At 45.0% G+C, this 26799-nt stretch overlaps 2 protein-coding genes across 2 annotated transcripts in view; one reads left to right on the top strand and one right to left on the bottom strand.

Annotated features, from left to right (window-relative positions):
- The window catches only part of TGIF1 (TGFB induced factor homeobox 1), a 34136-nt gene extending 17745 nt beyond the window's left edge, over positions 1 to 16391 (bottom strand). Inside the window, exon 1 of the mRNA XM_073550895.1 lies at positions 16263 to 16391. The gene's annotated coding sequence lies outside the window, so the exon portion shown is untranslated. The remainder of the gene's footprint in view (positions 1 to 16262) is intronic.
- Positions 1 to 26799, top strand: part of DLGAP1 (DLG associated protein 1) — a 966059-nt gene that overhangs the window by 913319 nt on the left and 25941 nt on the right. The window lies entirely within an intron of this gene.

Here is a 26799-nt window from a genome sequence, read left to right as displayed (position 1 = left end):
GTAGTCCCAGGGCAGTGTAGGTGCAATGGATGAGGAGAGGCGCAGAACGGTATGGATGATGTTACCCAGATGTAGCGGTGCGGGAATAACTGGAGGACACCAGAGTATGCGGTTCCAAAGCTTTACTCACTGTTTGCAGTTCACACAACTGCCTGCCTCCGTACTGTGTTCTCCAGGTCAGGGCTCCAGCCAACCTCCAGGCAGGATAGGATTTTCCCTTCCACACTCCGCCAACATGTACCTTACTGAATGACTCCTCCAATGCGCCTTTAGATGCGAAGCACTCCAGTACTTAGTTACCCTGGAATGCCTCTCTCTAGGTGTTCCTAGTCTTTACTTGTATGACAGACAGCTGTAGCCTGCTTCGGAGACTCCACTCTGCGTCTCGGCTCTCTATTCAGTTGCTGTTGTGTCCCAAGTCTATGATGGGAGCAAGGCGTTAGCGGCTCACTACTCCTCCAGGTGTCTGTTGCCGGACATAAAGATCCAATCAACCTCGGGGACCGGGCCCCGGCCTTTGCGCTCTCTGGACTGGAAGGGTTCTCTCTCTTTCTCAACCTGCTTCCCACCGTCCTTCTATTCTCCTTCGTTCCGATCTGTTCTCTCTCTCTCTTATGGAAGGTTAGGTTATCAATCTTATCAGTCTCTTTCTCTGGTCTTTCTCGTGCCAGCAGCCCAGATCACTAGGACCTGCTGCAGCACGTCCCTCAGACACCCATCTTCTCTCTACTCTCTCTAACCAACTAACTAACTTCTAACTTTCACTCTTTTGTATCATCTTAGTCCACCCGCCTCCCAGCATATCTCGTTACGAAGCAGGGTTCCACGAGGGGTGCTCTGCTAACCCCCAGCATAAAGCTGCTAGGTGGCCCCACTGAACTATCCTGTGTGTGGAATGCAGGTGTGGAGCGTGGTCAGGAGTTCCCACCCTACCTGGATGGTGGGGCACTACACCTTAGGAGAAGGTGCAGTACCTCCGTGGCGACTGAAGCCTCAGGGGCGCCACACTATTGTGTGATGGTTGTCTATTGATTCGTCGCACTCTGTTATGCATGACAGAGGCGACCGAGTCAATGGCTGAGGCGAGAGTGGTATTGTAGAAAGTAGGGGCAGTGTTGTGGAGTGAAGATATGGAGGACAGTGGTAGAATAGAGTCAGAGAGTGTGCGAGTGTCTAGATGTGTGCGGTTTCTGCGGGGGTGCGCATGCTGCTGGACATGGGTTACAGGTGAGGAGGACAAGGATGAGAAAGTGAGTAGATGGTGGTCAGATAGAGGAAGAGGGGAGGTGGTGACGTTAGAAAGAGAGCAGAGGCGGGTTAAGACCAGGTCTAATGTATGTCCATCTGTTGATATTCAAGTTTGCATGATAAAAGTGCAAGCTACAATTTAATGACAATTACACTTTATTAGAACTGAGTCCAACCAGTTAACCCCCAATAAAATCTTAAATTAATGTTGAATTTGGGTCCCTTCATTTACTTTATCCATCATGTATAAAGGGGGGTGTACAACATCTCCTATGGTTTTGCATCTTTACGCAGTCTCCCAGACAGGGATGCTGCAGAGGAAACTCTAGTGCTCAAAGCTTACAGCCTGCAATGACTCGCTGCCTCCTCACCATTACCGCACCTCCCGCCTCACCAACACCGGAGCTGTTGTAACCCCCCCAACCTACTGTCTCCTTTCCCACCATCCTGTAGATTGAAAGCCCAAGGGCAGGGTCCTCTACCCGCTGTATCAGTCTGCTATTGTTTGTTTACTGTAAATGATATCTGTAATTTGTATGCAACCCCTTCTCATGTGCAGCACCATGGAACCAATGGTATTATTAATAACAGTAATAGTGATCGGTCTCCTCTGACAGCCAGCACTGCTCGCGTCTCCAGTTACTATGAGAAGATCCATCCCGCACATGAATGGCCACATATATCTCTGTTGTCTGTCACTGACTGCTGTGGTCATGTGTGTGACCAACACAACAGGCTTAACAGTTCATGCACCCTTCCTGTCAGATCTCACATGAAAATTTATTACACTTGTAGAGTTTCTGCTCTTACCAACCCAGACATACACAGTCATGCTAAAAATAGTTGTGTCCCCAATAGTGAGGTCATCTCCCATCACAGAGTGCCACACCGTCTGCCGCTGCCCTGCCAGTAGTCACTTCAGTGGCATCACAGGCAAATAACTGCCACTACTCTGTGACCCTGAAATGAGCAGTGTCATATGGTACCTGTGGCTCCAGTCAGGCTTCTTCCCACACAAATTTGCATTCCATATTCCACCGTGTCTCCAACTGTCTGTCATACTCCACATCTGTGGAGAAAATCCATGGCAGAAGATTTCATCCATTATAAGTTTATGCTTAAAAACATACAACTCTTCCCTTCAGCTATGCAAACAAACCTACTTCAACACCATCACCTCACTAGCCAACAATCCTAAAGGACTAACTTTATTCTCTCCTCAATCCAAGAGTCCAGGCCCATACCACTCACAATCTTGCCAAATATTTAAATTAAAAAAAAAAAACCCTGATCATTTCCAATGGGAATATTTCCCCCCCCCCATCCACTAATATCATGCATGGTCCTCCCTCACGCACAGCATCTCTCTCACTTTCGGTCTGAACCGGTCACGGAAGAAGAAGTGTCCAGGCTCATTTCATCTCCTCTCTTTTCTACCTGCACTAGAGACCCTATTCCCTCACATCTCCTTCAGTCCCGTTACCCGGCTGTCACCACTCACCTAACTTAAATATTTAACCCCTCATCTAGTAGTTTTTCTTCCTTATTTAAAAACATGTCAGCATACATCCATTACCTTAAAAAAATTAAATAAATACACGACTGGTATTGCAGTTTTTGGGAATGACCTGACACATGAAATCATACTAGTCAACACCGTAAAAGGAAAAAAAATATATATATATATCTCCTCGCCCACTGGCGGGTGGAGAGCAGGGCAGCAGTTCGTTACTATGCCCGGGCAATGCCAGGCTCTTCAGTGTATACACCCATACATAAAGTTGTGCTCAAAAGTTTACATTTGGTTTCTAAGCCTTTTTTCAGAGAATATGAAATATCACACAAAAACTTTTTCTCCACTCATGGTTAGTGGTTGGGTGAAGCCATTTATTGTCAAACTACTATGTTTTCTCTTTTTAAATCATAATGACAACCCAAAACATCCAAATGACCTTGATCAAAAGTTTACATACCCGATTTCTTAATACTATTGCCCCCTCTAACATCAATGACAAATTGAAGTCTTTTGTGGTAGTTTTGGATGAGGTTCTTTATTTTCTCAGATGGTAAAGCTGCCCACTCTTCTTGCAAAAATCCTCCAGTTCCTGTAAATTCCTGGGCTGTCTATGAGATCTCCCCAGAGTGGGCGAGATATTTACCGTTAGGTCCATATATATTTGGACATAGACATTTTTCTAATTTTGGTTCTAGACATTACCACAATGAATTTTAAACAAAATAATTCAGATGCCGTTGACGTTCAGACTTTCAGCTTTCATTTGAGGGTATCCACATTAAAATTGGATGAAGGGTTTAGGAGTTTCAGCTCCTTAACATGTGCCACCCTGTTTTTAAAGGGACCAAAAGTAATTGGACAGAATAGTTGTAAATAAAATGTTCATTTCTAGTACTTGGTTGAAAACCCTTTGTTGGCAATGACTGCCTGAAGTCTTGAACTCATGGACATCACCAGACGCTGTGTTTCCTCCTTTTTGATGCTCTGCCAGGCCTTCACTGCAGTGGTTTTCAGTTGCTGTTTGTTTGTGGGCCTGTCTGAAGTTTAGTCTTTAACATGTGAAATGCATGCTCAATTGGGTTGAGATCAGGTGACTGACTTGGCCATTCAAGAATATTCCACTTCTTTGCTTTAATAAACTCCTGGGTTGCTTTGGCTTTACGTTTTGGGTCATTGTCCATCTATAGTATGAAACGACGACCAGTTTGGCTGCATTTGGCTGGATCTGAGCACACAGTATGGCTCTGAATACCTCAGAATTCATTCGGCTGCTTCTGTCCTGTGTCACATCATCAAGAAACACTAGTGACCCAGCACCACTGACAGCCATGCATGCCCAAGCCATCACACTGCCTCCGCCGTATTTTACAGATGATGTGGTATGCTTTGGATCATGAGCTGTACCACTCCTTCGCCATACTTTTCTCTTTCCATAATTCTGGTAGAGGTTGATCTTGGTTTCATCTGTCCACAGAATGTTCTTCCAGGACTGTGCTTGTTTTTTTTTTTATCTGTTTTTTTTTAGCAAAGTCCAGTCTAGCCTTTTTATTCTTGATGCTTATGAGTGGCTTGCACCGTGCAGTGCACTCTCTGCATTTACTTTCATGCAGTCTTCTCTTTATGGTAGATTTAGATATTGATACGCCTACCTCCTAGAGAGTGTTGTTCACTTAGTTGGTTGTTGTGAAGGGGTTTGTCTTCACCATGGAGACTATTCTGCGATTATCCACCACTGTTGTCTTCCGTGGGCGCCCAGGTCTTTTTGCATTGATGAGTTCACCAGTGCTTTCTTTCTCAGGATGTACCAAACTGTAGATTTTGCCACTCCCAATGTTGTAGCAATTTCTCGGATGGGTTTTTTCTGTTTTTGCAGCTTAAGGATGGCTTGTTTCACCTGCATGGAGAGCTCCTTTGACCGCATGTTTCCGTCACAGCAAAACCTTCCAAATGCAAGCACCACACCTCAAATCAACTACAGGCCTTTTATCTGCTTCATTGAGAATGACATAAAGAAGGGATTGCCCACACCTGTCCATGGAATAGCCTTGGAGTCAATTGTCCAATTACTTTTGGTCCCTTTAAAAACAGGGTGGCACATGTTAAGGAGCTGAAACTCCTAAACCCTTCATCCAATTTGAATGTGGATACCCTCAAATGAAAGCTGAAAATCTGAACTTCAACTGCATCTGAATTGTTTTGCTTAAAATTCATTGTGGTAATGTCTAGAACCAAAATTAGAGAAATTTTGTCTCTGTCCAAATATATATGGACCCAGCTGTAGGTTTAGGAGACTGAGATGGCCACTCCAGAACCTTTACTTTGTTCTGCTGTAGCCAATGACAGGTCGACTTGGCCTTGTGTTTTGGAATGTTGTCATATTGGAACGTCCAAGTACGTTCCATGCTCAGCTTCCGGGCTGATGATTGCAAATTTGCCTCCAGTATTTGCTAATAGTGTGCTGCATTCATCTTTCCTTCAACTTTGACCACGTTTCTTGTGCCTTTGTAGCTCACACATTCCCAAAACATCAGTGATCCTCCTCTGTGCTTTACAGTAGGAACGGTGTTCCTTTCATCATAGGCCTTGTTGACCCCTCTCCAAACGTTTATGGTTGTGGCCAAGAAGTTCAATTTTGGTCTTATCTCTCCAAATTACCTTGTTTCAGAAGTTTTGAGGCTTGTCTCTGTGCTGTTTTGCATATTGTAGGCGAAATACTTTGTGGCATTTGTATAGTAAGGGCCCTTCTTCTGGCGATTCGGCCATGCAGCCCATTTTTCTTCAAGTACCTCCTTATTGTGCATCTTGAAACAGCCACACCGCTAGTTTTCAGAGTGTCCTGTATTTCAGCTGATGTTATTTGTGGGCTTTCTTCTGCATCTCGAACAATTTTGCTGGCAGTAGTGGACATCAGATTTGGTGGTCTACCTGACAGAGGTTTTGTTTTTACAGAGCCCTTGATTTTCCATTTGTTAATCACAGTTTGAACACTGCTGACTGGCATTATCAATTCCTTGAACATCTTTTTGTATCCCTTTCCTGTTTTATACAGTTCAACTACCTTATCCCATAGATCCATTGACAATTTTTTTTGCCCCGCCCCCCCCTTTCCCGATGACTGACAGTCCAGAAACATCAGGGGCTGGATGAGAGATGCAAGCGTCTGTCTGGATCCCTGATACTCAGATTTTATACACACACACACTGATTACAAGCAAACAGCGCCCAGGTGAGGGTGTTACCTTTAGTAGCCATTCAAACCCATTTGTGTCAACTTCTGTGCATGTTATCCGGCCAAAATCACCAGGGTATGTGAACTTTTGATCAGAGTCATTTGGATGTTTTGGGTTGTCATTATGATTTAAAAATAGAAAAAAACACAGTAGTTTGACAATAAACGGCTTCACCCAACCACTATCCATGAGTGGAGAAAAGGTTTTGGTGTTATTATTCATATTCTCTGAAAAAAGGCCAAGAAAGCAAGAAATTCTGCCGGGGTATGTAAACTTTTGAGCACAACTGTGTATATATGTGTGTAATATATATATTTCTGGATTGCTGGTTTCTGTACATTCTGTCTCCCAAAAGTTGGAATAGAAAGCCGTCAAAAAAAATAAATAAAATAATGTTATGACCGAAAAAGGTACTAATAAAAAGGTTTACTAGTCTTGCAAAAAAATAAGCCCTCAAATGACTGTCAGCAGTAATGTGGAAAAATTCTAGCTCTCAAAATAAAGCTTTGAAAAACTTGTTTCTACAATAAAAAGCGTTTAGTGTGTGACAGCAGCCAAACATAAAAACCCAATATAAGTCTGGCATTGTAGTAATTGTACCGACCTGAAAAATAAAGTTGCTTAATCACTTACAATGTACGAGGAATGGCGCAACACCAATTTTTCACCTGCTGTTGATTTTTTTCATTCTGCCTCCCAAAGATCGCAGTAAGGCTTGGCTCATATTTATCCTGCATTCTACACTTTACACTGGGGTTTGGGGTTTCCATGTAAATCTCTGAAAGTGCCGTTGGTTTTGTGCACTTCTGAAAAGGACACCACTGAACAGAGGCCAGATGACGCGGTCAGGATCGCTGGTGCATCGCTAAATGATCGCTAGTGAGCTGCCACACAGGCAGATATCACAGCGATGCAGCAGCGATACAGCGGACAATACTTACCTTTCAGACGCGGCGATCCTGACGTCCTACCGCCCGCGTCCACGCGTCGCTCGTCGGCTAGCAATATCGCTATAAGGTCACTGGTTATGTGACGCAGCAGCGATATCGCTGTGTGCGATACTTACCTCCGACCGGCTCCCCCGCTGATTATCGCTGATCGCGCGAGAACAGCCTGGGCCGTTTCTCGTCGTCAGCTTCTTGCTGTGAAGACGAGCGACGCGTGGACGCAGGCGGGAGGACGTCTTCATTGCCTCGTATGACAGGTAAGTAGCGACCGCTGCTATGTCGCTGGTGAGATCTGCCTGTTTGGCAGCTCACTAGCGACCACTTAGCGATGCACCAGCGATCCTGACCGCGTCATATCGTTGTCGGGATCGCTGGTGCATCGCTAAGTGTGACAGACAGTACCTTTAATGCAGGAAGGCTTCCAAGACCTCTCAATTGAGCAGATTAACCCCTGCACTGCTAAAAGAAACCTGCACTTTTTAACATGACGGTGAAGTGCTTCTAAAAGTGCAGGAGTAAAAGTCAGATGTTGTGGTCTTGTGACTCCTCTCTATCATGGTAAACCCATGACACTCACCCTTTGGGATTTCAGCAGAAGTTGTGGGACAAATTCTGGTGCCATTTCCCAGTGTGAAGATGTAAAATCTGTGGCTAAAGCTAAATTTTAGTGGTAAAAATTTAATTGTTCTTTCTTCACTGCCCAATGGTACACAATTCTGTTACACACTATCACTACACCCTTAAAGGAATTCATTGAGAGGTGTAGTTTTTAGGGGGGGGGGGGGGGTCTACTGTTCTGGCACCTCAGGTTCTCTGCTAATGTGACATGGCACCGTTAAACCACTCCAGCAATATTTGAACTCCAATATGGTGCTTCTTCCTGAGGTTTGCACTGTGCCTCAAAAGTAGTTTTCAACCATATATGAGGTATCGGCGTACTCAGGAGAAATTTCACAGTGCATTTTTTCTTGTTACCCTTGTGAAAATAAAAAATGTGGGCCAAAAATATTTAGTGGGAAAAGTGTGACCTGTTTTCATGGCTCTACGTTATAAACACCTGGGAGGGGGGGTGGTTAAAGTTGCTCAACACACATCTAGATACATTCCATGAGGGGTTTCCACTGTCTAGGCACGTCAGGGGCTCTCCAAATGCAAAATGTGGTCCATTGATGATTCCAGCAAATTTTGCACTCAAAACGTCAACTGGCGCTCCTTCCCTTCAGAGCCCTGCCGTTCGTCCAAACAGAAATCTTGGGGCTGAAGTAAAAGGTTAATTTTTTCCTTTCAGATTCCATTAATTCCTGTGACGCATTGGAAGGGTTAATAAACATCTTGAATGTGGGGTGCAGTTCTTAGAATGGTGTCTATTTTGAGTAATTTTATTGTCATATAGGACCCTTAAAGTCACTTCAAATGTGATGTGGTCAAAAAAAAAAAAAAAAGCTGATCAGCTTTTAACCCTAACAAAAATATGAGGTTTCAAAAATGATGCAGATGTAGAAGATGTTATTAACTATTTTGCATGACATAGCTCTGGTTTAAGGGCATAAAAATTAGAAGTTTGAAAAGTGTGAAATTTTTGCCAAGTTTCCGATATTTTCACAAATAAATGCAAGTCATATATAAACACATTTTACCACTATCTTGAACTACAATATGTCACAAGAAAAAAAACAATCTTTGGGATCCGTTGAAATGTTCCAGAGTTATTACCTCAAAGTGACACTGGTCAGAATTGTAAAATTTGGCCTCGTCATGAAGGTGAGAAAGAGGGGAGTAAAGTGGTTAGGCCAGCAACACACGAGAAACTTGCATGAGTCTCACATCTTAATACCCGGCACTGCCGCCGGCACTCGGAACCGGAGTGCGCAGCTGCATGTGTCACATGGCAGTGGGGAAAAAAAACAGGAACCTGGGCCCCTGAACTGCCCCCTCAGGCTAAGGAGGTGCCCTGACTTAACTTGGGGGTACACTTGATGGTAGTGAGGCCCAAATCCCCGACTTGTCCCTGAGCTAAACACCCAACCCCCTCCCCAGGAGGTGAGACAGGGAATAAAGTGAACTGCACCAATAACATGAAAGGAAGGATAAAACAGACACCACAGTGTTAAAGCAACAAAAAAATAAAACATCACCACTGCTCCAGATAAGGCCTGTTTCACACTTCAGTTTTTTGACATCAGTCAAAATCTGCCGTTTTGCAAAAAAAAAAAACGGATCCGCCATTTTTTTTGGCGGATCCGTTTTTTTCCCCCATTGACTTGCATTGCGGCGGATTTTGACGGATGGTCACCCGTTGCATCCGTTTTTTGACATAGCCGTCAAAATTTTGACGTCCGCTGTCTTGAGTGGACGGACAATGAAACGTTTTTTTGTGTGCGTCAAAAAAGCGTATAGCAACGGATCCATCACTGTCCGCCATGCGTTATAATGGATGCCTATGGGCGGCGGATCCGTTGACAACCGTTAATTGACGGAATCCGCCAACGGATCCGCCTTTTTATACTGAGCATGCCCAAAACAATTTCCTTTCATGAATTTTAACCCCAAATTCTAGCAACAAAAAAACTCTCTCTCTCCTTTTCCAGAGTCATGTCACTTTAAATTTCAAAAGAAATCAGCTCAAAACAAATCCTGTGTCATCCATTTTTGGCAAAATGGATCCGTGTTTTTCACACTCTGGTGGATTTTGACTGACATCGAAAAACTGAAATGTGAAACAGGCCTAAGCTGAACCCCCTCTGCACCAGGTAGGTCCAGTATTCACCAAGTTTGGTTACCAAATGACCAGTATTATCAACAGTGATCTGCAGCTCCAGGTGGGCTTATAAAGGGAAGTGGGAGTAGTCTGCACCTGCTGACTAACTAAAATGTAGTAAGACCAGCAGCTGACCAACTACAGTTGTAGTAACACCAGCAGCGGCCACCGGGGGGCAAAAACTCATATTAACCCCCAAGGGCCAGAAAGGAAAGAGGTTTATATAAGAGAGTCGAGACTCTGACACAGATCCAAAAATGGATCATGACAGCATGTATTTCTATGCAGCCGCGCACTCCGGTACCAAGTGCCGGGTATTAAGGGTGTGTGCAGACGCTGCGGAATCCGCTGCGGATTAATCCGCACGGATTTTGCAAAAACCGCAGATAAAACCGTAGGTCAAAAGACCTGCGGATTATCTGCGGTTTAGGCCTGCGGATTCACCATCTCCACAATGGTGGAGATAGGAACCCGCTGCGGATTCCGCAGAAAGAACTGACATGTCAATTCTTTCTGCGGTCTCAAAACCGCAGGAAATCCGCGCGCATTTTTCCGCACCGTCTACACAGCGGTTTTTGTTTACCATTCATTTGAATGGTACTGTACACCGCAGCTAAAACTGCTGCGGGTCCGCAGCGGCCAAAACCGCAGCGGAATCCGCAGCGTGTGCACATACCCTAAGATGAGAGACTCATGCGAGTTTCTCGTAAGTGTAACGCCGGCCTTAAACACACTCAGCCTTATTCACCATCCTCAGCTACAGTCTGATATCATGCTGCTTCTCCCAGTATATGTTATTGTCTGCAGCAGCATTAATGTCACGTTGATGGCGCTGCAGACACCAAGCTCAGCTACAGTTGATGGCACGAGTGCTCAGAGCCACTGAGATCACTTAACAGAACCAGCGCTGTTGATATGTTAACCGCCAAACATTTGAGAACAACTAAACGTGAAGCAACCAGGAATCTATTATCCTCCAGTTCTGTCATATCCCAGAATTGAGACCTTCCTGAAGTGCCCAGAGACATGGCCAAGGTCTGGAAGGCTGAAATCCAACCTCCACTGAACAAGACACAGAAGTTCAAATGTCAAGACTGGACCAAGAAGTATCTTAAGACAGATTTTATGGGCTGATTAGAAGAGGGACGCTTGACAGACTAAATGGATGGGCCCTTGGTGGATCAGTAACAGCCCGAGATCCCAATAAGGGGGAGGTGGGGTAGTATTATTAAAGATTAGATAGTTGGACATGGACTGAAAAATCTACTGCCAGTTTTTAGAAGACAGTTTCTTCAAGCAATGGTACAAAAAAAAAAAGTCTACATCTTTCAAGAAAACCATGATTTGTATGCAGGACAATGCTCCATCACATACATCAAAGTGCTCTACTACTTGGCTGCCAGTACAGGTTGTAAAGATGAAAAAATAATGACATGATCCCCTTCCTCACCTAACCCAAACCCTAGTGAGAACTTGTGGGCCCTTCTTTAACAGATGGCTTACTGTGAAGGAAAAAACTATACACCTCTGAACAGTGTCGGGAACATGGATTACAGAGGAGCTTCTTGGGAACATTTTTTGGTAATGAATTGGTGAACAAGGGACTGTCTTGTTTTTATTTCTATCATATAGGTATCGACGTCTGGATTGGGATTTTTTTTATTTTTTAAATAAAATGGCGAACGAGGGACAGTGTGAGTGAGTCTTTATTCAAATAAAACATCAGAAAAAAAGGTTTTTTTTATACCACTTGGTTAGTAATGGGAGTGTGTCTGGTAGCAAGGGGTTAATACACGTACAATAAACCACACAAGTAAATTGCCGATTTATAACTCATGGATATTTTTCTGTCCACCCCACATATATCTATATGTTTGCACATGTAAGGCTGGGGGTCACCCTGCGTTATGGCAGTCCGTTAATGCTGCTATTGACCCCCATTATGTGGCGCATCGCAACACATGCCGTAAATCAGCATGCATTTGCGGTGTGCTGTCATTCACTGATGGAGCCTCGGACGTGGGCTGCAGCGTCTGAGGTTCTGTAACCGCTGGCGCTGATGAATCATCGGCGCTAGCGGTATAGCATAACGCATATCGAGTTATGCTATAGCGTTAACGCAGCCCGTCAACTCTATGCGTTGAACGGGCTGTGTTAACGTAATGTGAACCTGGCCTTATCTAAAAAAAAAAAAAAAAAAAAAATGCAAGTGATCTGAGGTGCAGGATTAATGGGGAAATTCAGCTGCGTGAAAGCCTGAACAAGCACTAATTGTGGGAACGTTCTCCAAAGTAACTAAGCAATAAGACACCTAATGTATCATGGAACTATGTCATATAGAACCTGGAAAAAAAAAAAGAACTGTAGATTCTGTATAAGGCTGGAGTCACACTATTGTATTTCTCCTGCGATAATCACATCGCACTGCATGGACTGGCCGGCACCTCTCCTGACCTGAGCATGACAGCGTGATGGATTACTATGCAGCTGTCAAGCTCAGGAGAGCCGACAGCCAGTGCGAGGCTTACGGTGCGATTCTCACACGAGAAATACGCCAGTGTGTCTCTGCCCTTAAAAATGGCTTCATACAATGTGTAGGTTTTATGTGATACCTGAGGGCTGAGGTTGAGCTTATGGCCGCAGTCACGCTATCAGTAATTTACCTCAGTATCTGTGAGGGTATGGGCACACGTAAGCGTTTACCAAAACACTTACAAAACGCTTAAAAGAAGCATCCCATTCATTTTGGGGCAGCACGGTGGCTCAGTGGTTAGCGCTGCGAGTCCTGGGTACGAATGCCACCAAGGACAACATCTGCAAGGAGTTTGTATGTTCTCCCCGTGTTTGTGTGGGTTTCCTCCGGGTATTCCAGTTTCCTCCCACATTCCAAAGACATACTGATAGGGAATTTAGATTGTGAGCCCCATCGGGGACAGTGATGATAATGTGTGCAAAACTGTAAAGCGCTGCGGAATATGTTAGCGCTATATAAAAATAAAGATTATTATTATTATTATTCTTTTAATGAATTCTGCACTTTTTGGGCATAATGATGCGTTTTCTTCTGTGAAAAACGCATCGCGGTAAAAAAACGCTGCATTCTCATTAATTTTGCGGAAAAATCCGCATTTCTAGCTATTTTCTATGAGATTGGGGACGCTCCGGAAAAAAAACGCATAAAAAACGCGCTTTTTTGTGCAAAAAATGCACTAAAACCGCGCAGAAAACACACGCGTTTTCTGGGAAGGAGTCCGGTTTTCAGTCAGGAATTTTCTGCATACGTGTGCACATACCCTAAGGCCTGTTTCACACATCAGTTTTTCACCATCAGTCAAAATCCGCCGTTTTGGAAAAAAAACGGATCCGCCATTCTTCTTTGCGGATCCGTTTTTTCCCCATTGACTTTCATTATCGGCGGACTTTGACTGATGGCCGTCCGTAGCATCCGCATATTTGCGGATCCGCCAATATTTTGGCGTCCGCTGACCAGACCGAACGGAGCATGTAACGTTTTTTCTCCCTCCGGATCCGCTATTCTGTGTTTTAACCCGCAATTCTGTCTGGCTGCTGGATGAAAATCTCAATCTGTCTCTCTCTTTACCGCTCCAGCGAAATCCCCCACATCATGGCTGCTGCTCCCGTATGTCCATCGCAGCTACTCATCTCACGGCCCCGACATAGCCGGCTCCCGCGAGATCACGGCCGCTCCCGGAGAACACTACATCACCGGTATTTTTTTTCCATTTTTCCCCCAGGCGCGGTTCCTTTAAATTTTCACCATCGGCGGATCCGTACATCCGCCGATCCTCTGCCACACGTTTCTGTCAGTCCGCCTGTGGATCCGTTTTCCTCTATTTTGGCGGATTTGGACTGACAGAAAAAACTGAAGTGTGAAACAGGCCTAAGCCAAAACCAGGAGAGGAACAGAGGAAAATTATAATGGAAACGTCGTCAGACTCGGCACCACTTCTGTATTTATCACCCTCTCCTGGGTTTGGCCAAAAACTGAGGTAAAAAAAAAAGAAACACACACCAAATACTGAATGTGCGAATGTGTCCTAAAAGTGTCTCACGGTTCAACTGTGATTTTATGCGGTTAATTACACTGGAATATTTCATGACTAAACGCAGGGAACAGTGCAGGGTCCTCACATATTTCTGCAGCGCATGTTACCATATGACGTCTTTGAGAAGGCGAACACGGTTCACAAACTTTAATCAAAATTGCCCTTTGTCGTTAATGGGTAAGGCTACTTTCACATGTCAGTTTTTTTGTCCCGGCACAATGCGGCGAAAAACCGGACTACCGAATCCGGCCGCAAACGCAGACACCGGATTCTTCTTTCTGCCGGGTATATTCCTGGCAGAGAAGGTCTTTTGGGCATTCGCAGTGCGAAAAACCGGTCTGGCGTTTGGAAAAAACATTGCATACGTTTTTTTTCCAGACGCCAGACCGGCAATTTTGACCGGATCCGGCAAAAACCGGATATGCCGCATAGGCATCCGGTGATAATGAAACTCTATGGGGGAAAAAACGGAGCCGGTGGCAACAGGCGCCAGATCCGGTTTTTACACATTTCGCCGCATCGCGCCTGATGCAGAAACACTGACGTGAAAGTAGCCTGAATATGGAAGAATAGTTAGGAAAGTCAGTGGCGACTTTCACATGTCAGGTTTTCAAATCCGGCGGGCTGCGGCGAAAAGTTGTGAAACCTGATGGGGTAGAAGCCGCAGCCCGCCTCGGCCCATGGTCAGACAGCGCAGTGACCAATCTGTTGTTGTCAGCTCCAACAAGCCGAGTACAGGCTGACTAGGCTGTCACTGACAAGCCTGCCCTCATGTATCGCTGACATCATGACATGTGGGCAGGCAGCTCTGCACGGAGACGGCTCCACCAGTCAGCACGCTGCAGCGCCGGCCATGGCACTGGCTGTGAGAGCCGGCTGTGAGGGGAGACGTGGCTGCCGTGTGGGCTTTACATGACTCGTGCTGCTGGTGGCTCATATCCGGCTATGGAGGGGGCCAGACACATCAGCCTGAGTCACCGCAGCTCCTGCAGAGGGAGGGAGACCTGGTTTTCCCTGTGGGCTCCGCCTCCACCTTCCCCCCTCATTCTCTGGCAGCTGAAAAACAGAAACTGCTTTTGTTTATCCGCCGCCAGGCTGCAGCCGCTTGTGAGGGCTGAGCAGTGAGCCATTCCTCCCAGGCAGCAGGGCTGGTGTCAGCTGCCGCTCTATCCGCAGCCGCCATGAGAGACCAGTAGAGAACATCCTGACTGGACAACCGCCCCCATCTGTGGTGGCCCCTGCACTGAGCAGCTCCTCGTCAGCCTCGTGTCCTGGGGGGCATTGCTCAGACTATGGCGTGGGGGGAAGGAAATAAGGGATAAAAGCATCTGCACAAAGTCCAGAGTCATCCGTGTCTGACACAATTCCCATCCGTAACACTTCACGTCATTGTGTTTTTCTGCATGTGGAGAGGTCACCAGATTCATGTCAGTATTCCACCAGAACCGAGAACTAGGGCACAGAACCAGCAAGTCAGACATTGCCAGGTTCTAGAGCCACAAGGCGGCAGAGAGTCATGGCCATGGTGCAGGTAGTATACGACTTCCTACTGAATTCCAGACCTGGCTTCATGGCTTTAGCACTCAGTACTCGGAATGTAACACTATGACCGGTGTTTGACCAGAAGGACCTGGCTCTGGGGTCTGACTAATCCTCTGAATCACAGAGTCTCAGCAGGTGAAGAGAAATTCTACCCACATCAGTGTCTCCTCACAGCCAATGCTGTAACCCCAGGAACTGCAGTCAAGAAGAGACAGTAGAAGGGAACTCGGCTGGCAGGAGTCCGCCTTCATTTCCTGGAAGTGCTGCTGTCATTTCAGCGATCAGTCACACATCAAATACAGAGCCATTCAGCAGAGACCTCCTGGTTTGAAGCTCATGTCTGACAGCTCTAAGGCTGTGTGCACACGCTGCGGATTAGGTGCGGATTCATCCGCACGGATTTTGTAAAATCCGCAGGTGAAACCGCAGGTCAAAAGACCTGCGGTTTTACCTGCGGATTGCTCTGCGGTTTTGCCCTGCGGTTTTTCATCTCAATGGAGGAGATGGCAAACCGCAGGAGAATCCGCAGAAAGAATTGACATGTCAATTCTTTCTGCGGATTGAAAACCGCAGATAATCCGCGCGGAAAATTCCGCACCGTCTGCACTGCGGTTTTTGATTCCCATAGGGAATCATTGTACTGTACACCGCAGCAAAAACTGCTGCGGGTCCGCAGCGGCCAAAACCGCTGCGGAACCGCAGCAAAATCCGCAGCGTGTGCACACAGCCTAAAGAAGAAGATCAGCACTCATATTTTGTGAACCCCTCTACTGAAACAAAACACTGCCATGGAAATGTGGCTTCTATGGAGCCAATATATTTTGTACACTCCTAGCCTTATAAATTACCATGTATATTTTATAAATGTCACTTTCTGTACTCTCTTCTCTACTGCTGATGGAAAGCAGCCAGTGAAGCCTATGAAGCGCGCTCCAATTGTGGACGCTTACAGACCTGATTTGTATTTGTTCCATATCACGGTGGGATATATTTGGGGTGTCGCGCTCTGTAGATCCGCAGTTCTTGCTTGGGCCACAAAACGTGGGTATGTGAATCCAGCCTTATGTAGTTCAATTTCCTGTCTCCAAGAAGTTCATTAGGCTAGGGGCAACACAGCAAGATGCAGATTGTGATGCAGCAATTTAACCCCTTAGGCCATGTGCACACTTTGAGTCTTAAGGCCCCGTCACACATAGCGATCTCACTAGCGAGATCGCTGCTGAGTCACAAGTTTTGTGACACAACAGCGATCAGCGACCTCCCCCCCCTGCCGGGATCGCTGTAGGAAAGCCCTGGACATTTTTTTGGTCGCTGGTCTCCCGCTGGCCAACACGCATCGCTGCATGTGACAGGCGGGAGACCAGCGATCAGCTGGTAACTAACGTACACCTCGGGTATCTCACCAGTGATCACATAGCGACTCACCAGCGATCCTGACACGTTAATATCGTTGTCGGGATCGCTGGTGAGTCGCTATGTGTGACTCCAGCTTTAGGTGAATTTTTTACATCAGTATTTGTAAGCCAAAATCAGGAGTTTAACAGTCAGAGGATAGAAACACTTCACCACTTCTGGTTTTAGCTTACAAATACTGAGGTTAAAAACTCACCAAATACTCAACATGTGCACGTGGCCTTAGATACCACTGTTGATTATGACCGTGATATATAAGGCTATGCACACGCTGCGGATTGATCTGCGGATTTTGCAAAATGCGTAGGTAAATCCGCAGGTCAAAAGACCTGCGATTTAGCCCTGCGATTTCACACCTCTACAATGGAGCAGGTGTGAAACCGCTGCGGATTCCGCACAAACAAATGACATGCTGTGGATTTGAACCCGCAGCACATCCGCACGAAAAAATCAGCAGCATGTGCACAGCGGTTTTTGTTTTATAATGGTACTGTACAATGCAGCAGAAACTGCTGCGGATCCGCAGGGCCAAATCCGCAGCGCATCCACAGCAGAATCCGCAGCGTGTGCACACACCCTAAGAGGTTGGAAATGGGTGGGAGGTGTCCTTTTGAACATATTTCAGCCCACCTACAATGTGATTGTGGGGTGCAGGTGGCATTGTCATGGCAGTTGAGGTCTACTGAAGATCCACATGTCTGCCACGTGCCATGACACAGCATAGAAGATCAGTAATTTTACAATACACAGGTTCAAGTCCCCTTGGGAAAAATAAAAAAAATAATTTAAAAAAATGTAGAATTACTGTTTGCTGTGTCCAACTGACTCACCTGCGCTGTGTCCAAAACGCTGCGCTCTACATTAGAAGCACAGTGGATGGATTTATAGATATCCCATGCCCACTGTGCTTCTATTTAGCGTTGGGTAACCTCACCCGTGGTGCAAGTTTACGAGTCGCAGCATGTCAATTATCTGCAGCGGAGACTTGTCTCCCTCCACAACAGAAATTTCTACAATAGAATGTATTGGATGCGGTAATTAGTCCGCACCGTTCAGTGAACACATTCAGATTTACCTGCGTGATTAGAACGCAGCGATTTGGACACAGCAGAAATACCCTGCGTCCAAAGCGCTGCTACCTCCTAATCGTGAGCACATAGCCTAAATTATTTACAGGACCATTAATTTCCTATGCATCAGAATTGTTATCCATGAAATTCATATCCATATTTTTTCTCGTGGAATACAGCTGAGAAAAAATACACAGATTTGAACTGCCTCATTGAATTACATTGGTCCGAGTGCAATCTCTTTTTTTCTCATATTGCACTCGTCCAGCGAACCTTAATGTACGTTAATATATGAGTGCTTGTTTACCTAAAAGCTATAGAAGGGTATGTGCACACGCTGCAGCGGATGTGGCCCTGCAGATCCGCAGCAGTTCTGCAGACAGTGTACAGTACAATGTTAGCCAATGGGATCTAAAAACCACAGTGCACATGCTGCGTATTTTTCCGTGCGGATTTGCTGCGGTTTTAAATCCGCAGCATATCAAGTCTTTCTGCGGATTTCGTAGTGATTTGACACCTGTTCCATTGTCCAGGTGTCAGTCCGCAGGGGAAAAATCCGCAGGAAAACCGCAGGTCACTTTACCTGCGGTTTTACCTGCAAATCCGCGCTGAAAAATCCGCAGGTGAATCCGCAGCGTGTGCACTCACCCGAAAGGTCAGCACAAGAAGGGATGACAGACAGGAATGGTGCTTTACAACTACTCATTGTGTTTTCTAGATGCAGAACTGTTCAGTTTTAGTTGCTGCCTCCCATCAATGACTTCTTCATAATGTCCTGAGAAATCATTAACATGTCCTGCCTAATGAACAGTGAGATTCATGAGTAATAAAGTCTTTTCGACGTAATTTTTGCAGCCAGGGAATGTTTCAGGTATGCAGAATCTTCATAATAATGTGTATTAGGGCTCATACTCACTTGCGAGTCTCTCGCATGAAAACCTGCCAGGTTTTCATGCGAGAGACTCGCACAAGAATTGTGTGAGTCTCTCGCAAGTGAGTATGAGCCCTTAAGGTACTGTCACACTTAGCGATGTACCAGCGATCCCGACCAGCGATATGACGCGGTCAGGATCGCTGGTACATCGCTAAGTGGTCGCTAGTGAGCTGCCACACAGGCAGATCTCACCAGCGACATCGCTGGGGACGGGGATCGCTACTTACCTGTCACACCAGGCGATCCTGCGTCCTCCCGCCCGGGTCCACGCGTCGCTTGTCCTCACAGCAGGAAGCGCCGCAGGAAGCAGACGACGAGAAACAGTCCTGAACGTTCTCGCGCGATCAGCGATAACCAGCGGGGGAGCCGGTCGTAGGTAAGTATCAAACACAGAGATATCGCTAGCAAAATCGCTATAACGTCACTAGTTATAGCGATATTGCTAGCGATATCTATTAGTGTGACATGCCCTTAAGTGGAAGCTTATGTCACTGTACTGATGTAAAAAAAACAAACAATGAAAATCACTTCACGGAGATCTATTTGCCCAGTTTTCTGTTAGGGTATGTGCACACTTTGCGGTTTCTGCTGCGTTTCCGCAGCGTTTTTGGCTCTGCAGAAACGCAGCAGATTCTGCTGCGTTGTACAGTACCTTTATTTCCTATGGAAATAAAAAAAAGCTGTGCACATGCTGCGTTTTTTTCCGCGCGGTTTTGCTGCGGTTTTCAAAACGTAGCATGTCAATTGTTTGGTGCAGAAACGCTGCAGTTTTAGGCCATGTGCACACGATGCAGATTTGCAGCGTTTCCGCAGCGGATTTTACCGCGCAGAAACGTTGCATATCCGCATTGTGATGTACAGTACCTTTAAAATGAATGAAAAAAAAAACGCTGTGCAGACGCTGCGGATTTTTCCGCGCGGTTTTCTTGCGGTACAAAATCCGCAGCATGTTACTTCTTTTGTGCGGTTTTCTATCTCCCCTGTCACCAAATCCGCAGGGGGAAGACCGCAATGGAAAACCGCACAAAAACCGCATGAAAACCGCGTGAAAAATGGAAGAAATCCGCAGGAAAAATGCAGGTCATTTGACCTGCGGTTTTCTTCCATTCTGCACGGAAAAATCCGCAGGGCTCAAAACCCCGTCTGCACTCAGCCACCTCATCCATTATGAGGTGTAAAACCGCAGGGCAAAACCGCAGATAAACCGCAGCACTTTGTCCTGCGGATTTCCTGCAGTTTTCTCTACAAAATCCGCAGAGACAAAAAACTATGTGTGCACATACCCTTAAAGGGAATCTGTTAGTGCAAATTGAGTCTGTAAACTAAGCATAGCATATTATAAAGGACATAGCCCTAAAAAAACATTTCTACCTTTAGGTCATGTTTCCACGTAGTGTAAATACTACGTTTTGACCTGCTGGTTTTTTTTTGTGAGCAGAAAATCTTCTCTGTTTAATTGTTCATGAAAAGTGGACGTAATTTCATGAAAAGTCTGCCCACTTTGCGCCTAAAGACTCTGTGGAATTGTGCATTTCTTGATGCATCTTTTATTTGTAGGCTTCTATTGGAAGGCTGAAAAAATTGCATGTAAAAACAAAAAAAATGACAATTGCATTTTTTTAAGTCAGAGTCAACACTTTTTTGTACTAAACAACACATTAAAAATGCTATTTCAAATCTGCAACAAGAGCAACAAATAAAAACAAACACATTACGGCCTGTTTCACACTTCCGTTTTTTGACTTCAGTCAAAATCCGCCAATTTTTGAAAAAAAGGGTCGGATCCGTTTTTTCCCCTATAGACTTACATTAGTGGCCAAGATTTTAGCGTCTCCCAGGTGGATGAGACGGACCCTGCTACGTTTTTTTTTTTTAAACGGTCCGCTATTTTGAAGTGCGCATGCCCGGAAGCTTTACTCCAGGAAGCGTTTTAACCATGAAAGGCCATACCGGGAGCGGCGAAAATTTCTGTCTGTCTCTCCTCCTCCCCTCCCCCGCGGTTCCTTTAACTTTTCCCTGCATGCCGACCGCGGTTCCTTTAATTTTTCAATGCATGCCGACTCCAGCGGACCCGTCAAATACACGTTTGCACACGACGGAGACTGATCCGTATTTAATGGCTCTGGCGGGTTTAGCCGGCCGTCAAAATACGGAAATGTGAAACAGTCCTAAAATATCTGCAAGAATGCAATAATCAGAGAAGATGGTTATAGATAGCATATGGTGTGGACTCCTGCAGATAGAATGTAGCATAAAACCACTGTCTCAGGGTATGTGCACACATTGCGGATTCTGCTGCGGATCCGCAGTGGATTTGTCCCTGCGGATACGCAGCAGATTCTGCTGCGGTGTACAGTACCATTATAGTGAAGCCAAAATGAAAACCACTGTGCATATGCTGCGGATTTTTCCACGCAGATTTATTGCAGATTCATATCTGAGGCATGTCACTTCTTTTGTGCAGATCCGCAGCGTTTTGACACCTGTTCCATTATAGGAATCCGCAGGTGTCAAAACGCAGGGGAAATCCGCACAAAATCTGCAGAAAATTCGCTGTAAATCTGAACTAAATCCGCAGGTAAAACACAGGTCATTTTACCTGCAGATTTAGCAAAATCTGGGCAGAAAATTCCACAGCAGAATCCGCAACGTGTGCACATACCCTTAGTGTCAACACTGCCTTTTGGTATGTTCACACGCTGCGTATTTGTTACAGATTTTGTTGCTGAAATGTATGGGTTTTTTCCCATTCATCTGAAACAACTCACTTCAGATGAATTTTTCAGATTTTTAGTTGCAGGAATATCTGCAGCGTGGTAATTCATCCTTAGGCTATGTTCACACGTTGCATTTTTGTTGCCTTTTTTATGCAAATGAAAGATTTTTTTTATAGTACCAGTAAAAGCTATGAGATTTGTTAGTCTATGGTAATTTCAGAATTGCTGTACACATGCTGCGGAAAAATCTGTGCAGATTTGCAGCGTTTTTTGTCAATTTTTTTTGCGGACATGTGCACACAACGTGTGTAAGATGCCAGCGCATCCTCCTGATTTTTCAAGACGGAAGCGCTTCAGGAAACCGCCGGCAGTTGTTTTTCCGAAGTGTCTTTTTAATCATTTAATATAATAAATGGTGAGCAGCCTTTTCAAAACTTGAAGCTGTTTAAAAAAGCTCCAAAAGACTGAACACTCTTTGTAGTATTTTCTTTCAGCTCTTTTCAGGAGAATTCCAGACAAAATCCGCCTGAGAAAGACGTAGTCCCTTTGTGTGGCCAAGTGGTTCAGGGCACCTTCCCACCTACTTTTTATTCATGTATCTTCGCCCCCTTCATTGACAGCACTGGCTCCTGTAAGTTGTACATCTATAACAAGAAGGGGAGAAGGTACACTCAACTTCTCGGCCACACACAGGATGCACAGAGCATCCCATAAAGCATACATGAATAAAGAGGGATTTTCTCACGTAGAATTGCTTGAATGTTGGAAAATTTCTGTGCAATTCGTAATTGAGCAAAAAATTATGACTTGGCATCTTACATCTGTATTGGCCAACTTTAGAAAGTTGATGAAAAGTGGGCAGAACTTTGTCGCTAGGAGCAGGGAGGAGCGAATAGCTTCGGATAAGTCCTTATCCGAATAGCTATAGCGCTTACCGAATAGCTGCATACAGTCGCTATACATACAGCTGCGGCGCCGATCAGCTGATTATCGGGGTATCCGGGTTCCCGATGCAGCTATTCGGTAAGCGAAATAGCTAATAGGATAAGGACTTATCTGAAACTATTCGCTCATCCCTAGCTGGGAGGCATTGGATGACCGCCAATAGTAAATGAACTTCAGCGCTTGCTGGACTTTGTGCAGCGTTGACGTTTGTTTTATGGTCAGTGGTCTTGCAGAGATCAGGCCCACCAGAGTCTTGTAAGCACCGGGATTCTGGTGCAGAACTCTAGATCTAATCTGTGACATCATCAGGACCTGGTTGGCTCAAGTCCTTATGATGTTATCCGTGGCTGTTACCTTATAAATGCCGCAATCAATAGCGATCGTATCATTTAGAAGTTTGTGAGAGGGAGTGGGGGTCCCTCTCTCAACCCCTTGATCATGAGGAGCCGAGAGTTGTCATGGCAACCGAAGGTCAAATGGGCCTATTGTCATGATCCAGGCTGGATCTGACAAGTTAAATGGAAAAAGTGAACTTTTTTTCCTTTGACTAGGTGCCAAAGTGGGTTGATTGCCCCCGGTGGCCATTAGAATTATTACACGTGGTGTCGTTCATTCTAAGTTGCCGGTGGTGGTGAGCGGTAGTGCACTGTAGTTTCTTTGGTTTATTGTGCACTTAATTACAAATCAGGTGTTAGGCTCTATAAAAGAGAGCCAGGTGGGTTCAATCACTGTTGGTGATATTGATTGTGTGTTAGTCATTCACAAGGAAGCCTGGGTGAATGAAGGAGCTGAACATGAGTCCTGCGCAGCCCAGCCAGAGGAGACGAGTGGCAGCTAGGTGGTCTGCAAGAAGGGCTGGCATGGCGTGGTGGAATCACAGTTTATGGTGTCGGCAGGAAGTGCTTGCATGGCTTGGTGGAGTGACGACTATGGAGAGAGTTGCACTCAGCATGCGGGACTTGGTTGCTGAGAGCTGGACTCAAGCATGCTGGACTTTTTGGGCAGGAGCTGAACTCATCTTTGGGACTCTGTTACTGGACAGCTGCAACTGGTGGTGGACTCTGCTCCAAGGCTGCACTATGGTGAAGGATCCAGTTATGGTGATGGATCCGGGTGGAGGAGAAGATGCACACAGGTGGTGGGCTCTGTTGCTAGGAGCGTACGCAACAGAGAAAAGCTAAGTGGTGTTTCCCCTGTTTTGTCATCTTTCCTCATGTGTGTTTTAGTGCAGTGGTGGGATTAGTTTCCGCACCGACCAATTCCCTAGTGAGGGTTTAAGTCAGGACGAGCTAGGGTTTTTAGGTTCCTGTTGCGCGCCCGGTGCGGAACCGGCATAGGGAACGTTAGGAGTGCAGGGACACTGGCTCAGGGGAGCTCAGGAGGTCTCCACTTCCCTATTCCCTATCACAGGGCCCACCATTGTTAATGTTTCCCAGGTTTCCCTTATTGTTTAAATTCGCCTTACTGGAGGCGGGGTTTCCAGACTTGTATATACGTGTAATGTCTAAATTCGCCAGTTGGAGGCGGTGTATCCAGCTGCACGTGTTTATTATTTAAATTCGCCCTACTGGAGGCGGTGTAGCCAGGGTCACGTGCGTCACATGGGTTCGCCTTGCGGTACTCGCTGCGTCCAGACACACGTGACCGTGACACCTATTAGATCAAGTCATAAGCACTGTGTAACAGGTGATCTGCCAGTGTAAAGCTGACAAGCCTCTTATACATTGCAATGCGTGAGACCAGTGATCAGAGAAATAAATGTTGGAAGTCCCATCAGGAGACACAGTAAATAAAGAAATGTGAAAATATTACAGTAAACAAAATAATAACAATCACAAAAAATAATACAATAATAAATATGCATTTCTATATAAAAATAAACAAAGTACACATGTTTGGAATTGCTGCCTTCGGAAATCCTGATCTATAAACACTTCACACTTTTTAACCCCTACAGTGAACACCGTAAAAATATTTTTAAAAAAGGTGGTAGATCTGTCATGCCAATTACCCATATGTATATAATATTCTATCTGCACATGGCATCTGGCTCCCTATATTAGAGTACATCATATTGGATAGGTGTTTTTAAGGGGCTTATTGATGCCATGATGCCACTCCATCTGACGAAGGCACGCCTCCGAAACGCGCGTAGAGTTGTGGCACCATCCCTGACTGCAGGTGAACACCTATTATACTCTTTGCAGCATAGTATATGCACAAATTGTTAGCACCTCTTATGTCCCTTGTTTGTGAGTCCTATGCACTATGCACTTTGACTTATAACAAATACGCTAACACTTGGTCCATTGTATATTGGTGCTATTACTTACCATGAATTTATAATCTGTCTTGCTGCTACTGAGATATGGTTTCCTGTTATACTGTGGTGCCACAATTATTTTCGTCTCACTACCGAGCATACTGACCCACATGTTTGGTATATTTTTATGATTGTCATTGTGTCTTAATAAAGTGTCATTTTTGTAAGGCTGGAGTCACACGCAAGGTAGAAAAATACGGACCGTATTGTACAGCTGTAAAACGCATAAATGGTCCCTAAATAATGCTCCATATGTCATCCGTTGTCAGGGTGTGGCCGTGTATTTTTCTCATGTAAGCATCCGTATGTAATCCGTATGGCATCCGTATACCGTTTTTTTCTCGCAGGCTTGCAAAACGGACATTTAATGGAGCCCAATGACAGCTTTTCAAATCCAAATGAAAGAATAGATATATACACATAGAATACATATATATATACACATGTCATTGCGACACATATATATATATATATATTTATATTTCACAGAGTTCTTCATAGCAGAATAGCCGCTAATTCAATTGCCGGCTCCTGTCAAATCATTCCCCAACCCAACATGAAATCACACATGGTTTACATACAGTAAACCATTTCATTTCATGTTTTTTTTTTATATGTCCCTGACTAATTATTAGATGAGGGTTTGTGTGCAAAATTTGGGAGGTGTAGGTGTTAATTTAAGGGTTTAATTCGTTGTAAAAAAAATGCGTGGGCTCCCGCTGTAATTTATCAACCAGAGAGGTAAAGCAGGTGAGTGAGGGCAAATTTTAATAGCCATGTGAGGGACCATTGTTTTGGGGCCCCTCCTGGCTACAAAAATCTGCCCCAGACACCCCAGAAATGGCGCATCTATAAGATGCTCCAATTCTGGCACTTATCGTCTCTATTTTCATTGCCCTGTAGCGGTGGCGAATGGGTTAATATAACAAATAAATACACCAAGTTTTTGACAAATTTTTATTAGTCTGGTAATTCTAAATAAAGCCATGACCTGCAACAAAAATAACTTAAAAAATCACCAATATCCTTACCTCTCCGTCGTTCAGTCATGTCCCACGCTGCAATCCATCAGAAGGGGTTAAATAGTTTACAATGAGGACCGGTGCTAATGCGAACAGCCTCACTGTAATCTACTAAAAAATGAATTGTTTCAGCTCTGCGCAGCCTCAATGGCTGCCTGTAGATGAACTAATTACCGTGGGAAAAAAGTCAGAAACTTTCCCACGGTAATTAGTTCATCTGCAGGCAGCCATTGAGGCTGCGCAGAGCTGAATTAGTTCATTCTGAAGCAGTTTACAGTGGGGCTGGTCGCATTAGCATCGGTCCTCATTGTAAACTATTTAACCCCTTCTGATGGATTGCAGCGTGGAAGATGACTGAACAGCGGAGAGGTAAGGATATTGGTGATTTTTTATGTTATTTTTGTTGCAGGTCATGGTTTTATTTTGAATTACCAGACTAATAAAAATTTGTCAAAAACTTGGTGTATTTATTTCATTAAAAGACTTTTTAATTAATGTCTGTGTGTGGTTTTTAACCCTTTCTTAGTATAGGGTTAATAATGGATCGGTGTCTTATTGACACCTCTCCATTATAAATCGGCTTAATGTCACCTTGCAATCGAATGGTGACATTAACCCTTTGTTATATTAACCCATTCGCCACCACTACAGGGCAATGGGAATAGAGAGGATAAGTGCCAGAATTGGCACATCTTATAGATGCGCCATTTCTGGGTGTCTGGGGGCAGATTTTTACAGCCGGGGGGGGCAAAATCGATGTTCCCTTTCATGGCTATTAAAATCTGCTCTCACTCACCTGCTTTACCTCTCTGGTTGACAAATTACAGCGGGAGCCCACGCATTTTTTTTACAATGAATTAACCCCTTAAATTAACACCTACACCTCCCAAATTTTGCACACAAACCCCCATCTAATTATTAGTCAGGGACATATAAAAAAACATGAAATGATATGGTTTACTGTATGTAAACCATGTGTCATTTCATGTCGGGTTGGGGAATGATTTGACAGAAGCCGGCAATTGAATTAGCGGCTATTCTGCTATGAAGAACTCTGTGAAATATAA

This window comes from Dendrobates tinctorius, unplaced genomic scaffold (assembly GCF_039654945.1).
Source record: "Dendrobates tinctorius isolate UK_male_01 unplaced genomic scaffold, ASM3965494v1 ptg000171l, whole genome shotgun sequence".
Taxonomy (NCBI): domain Eukaryota; kingdom Metazoa; phylum Chordata; class Amphibia; order Anura; family Dendrobatidae; genus Dendrobates; species Dendrobates tinctorius.
The sequence above is the reverse complement of the archived record's forward strand: the minus strand, read 5'-3'. Positions and strand labels throughout refer to the sequence as shown.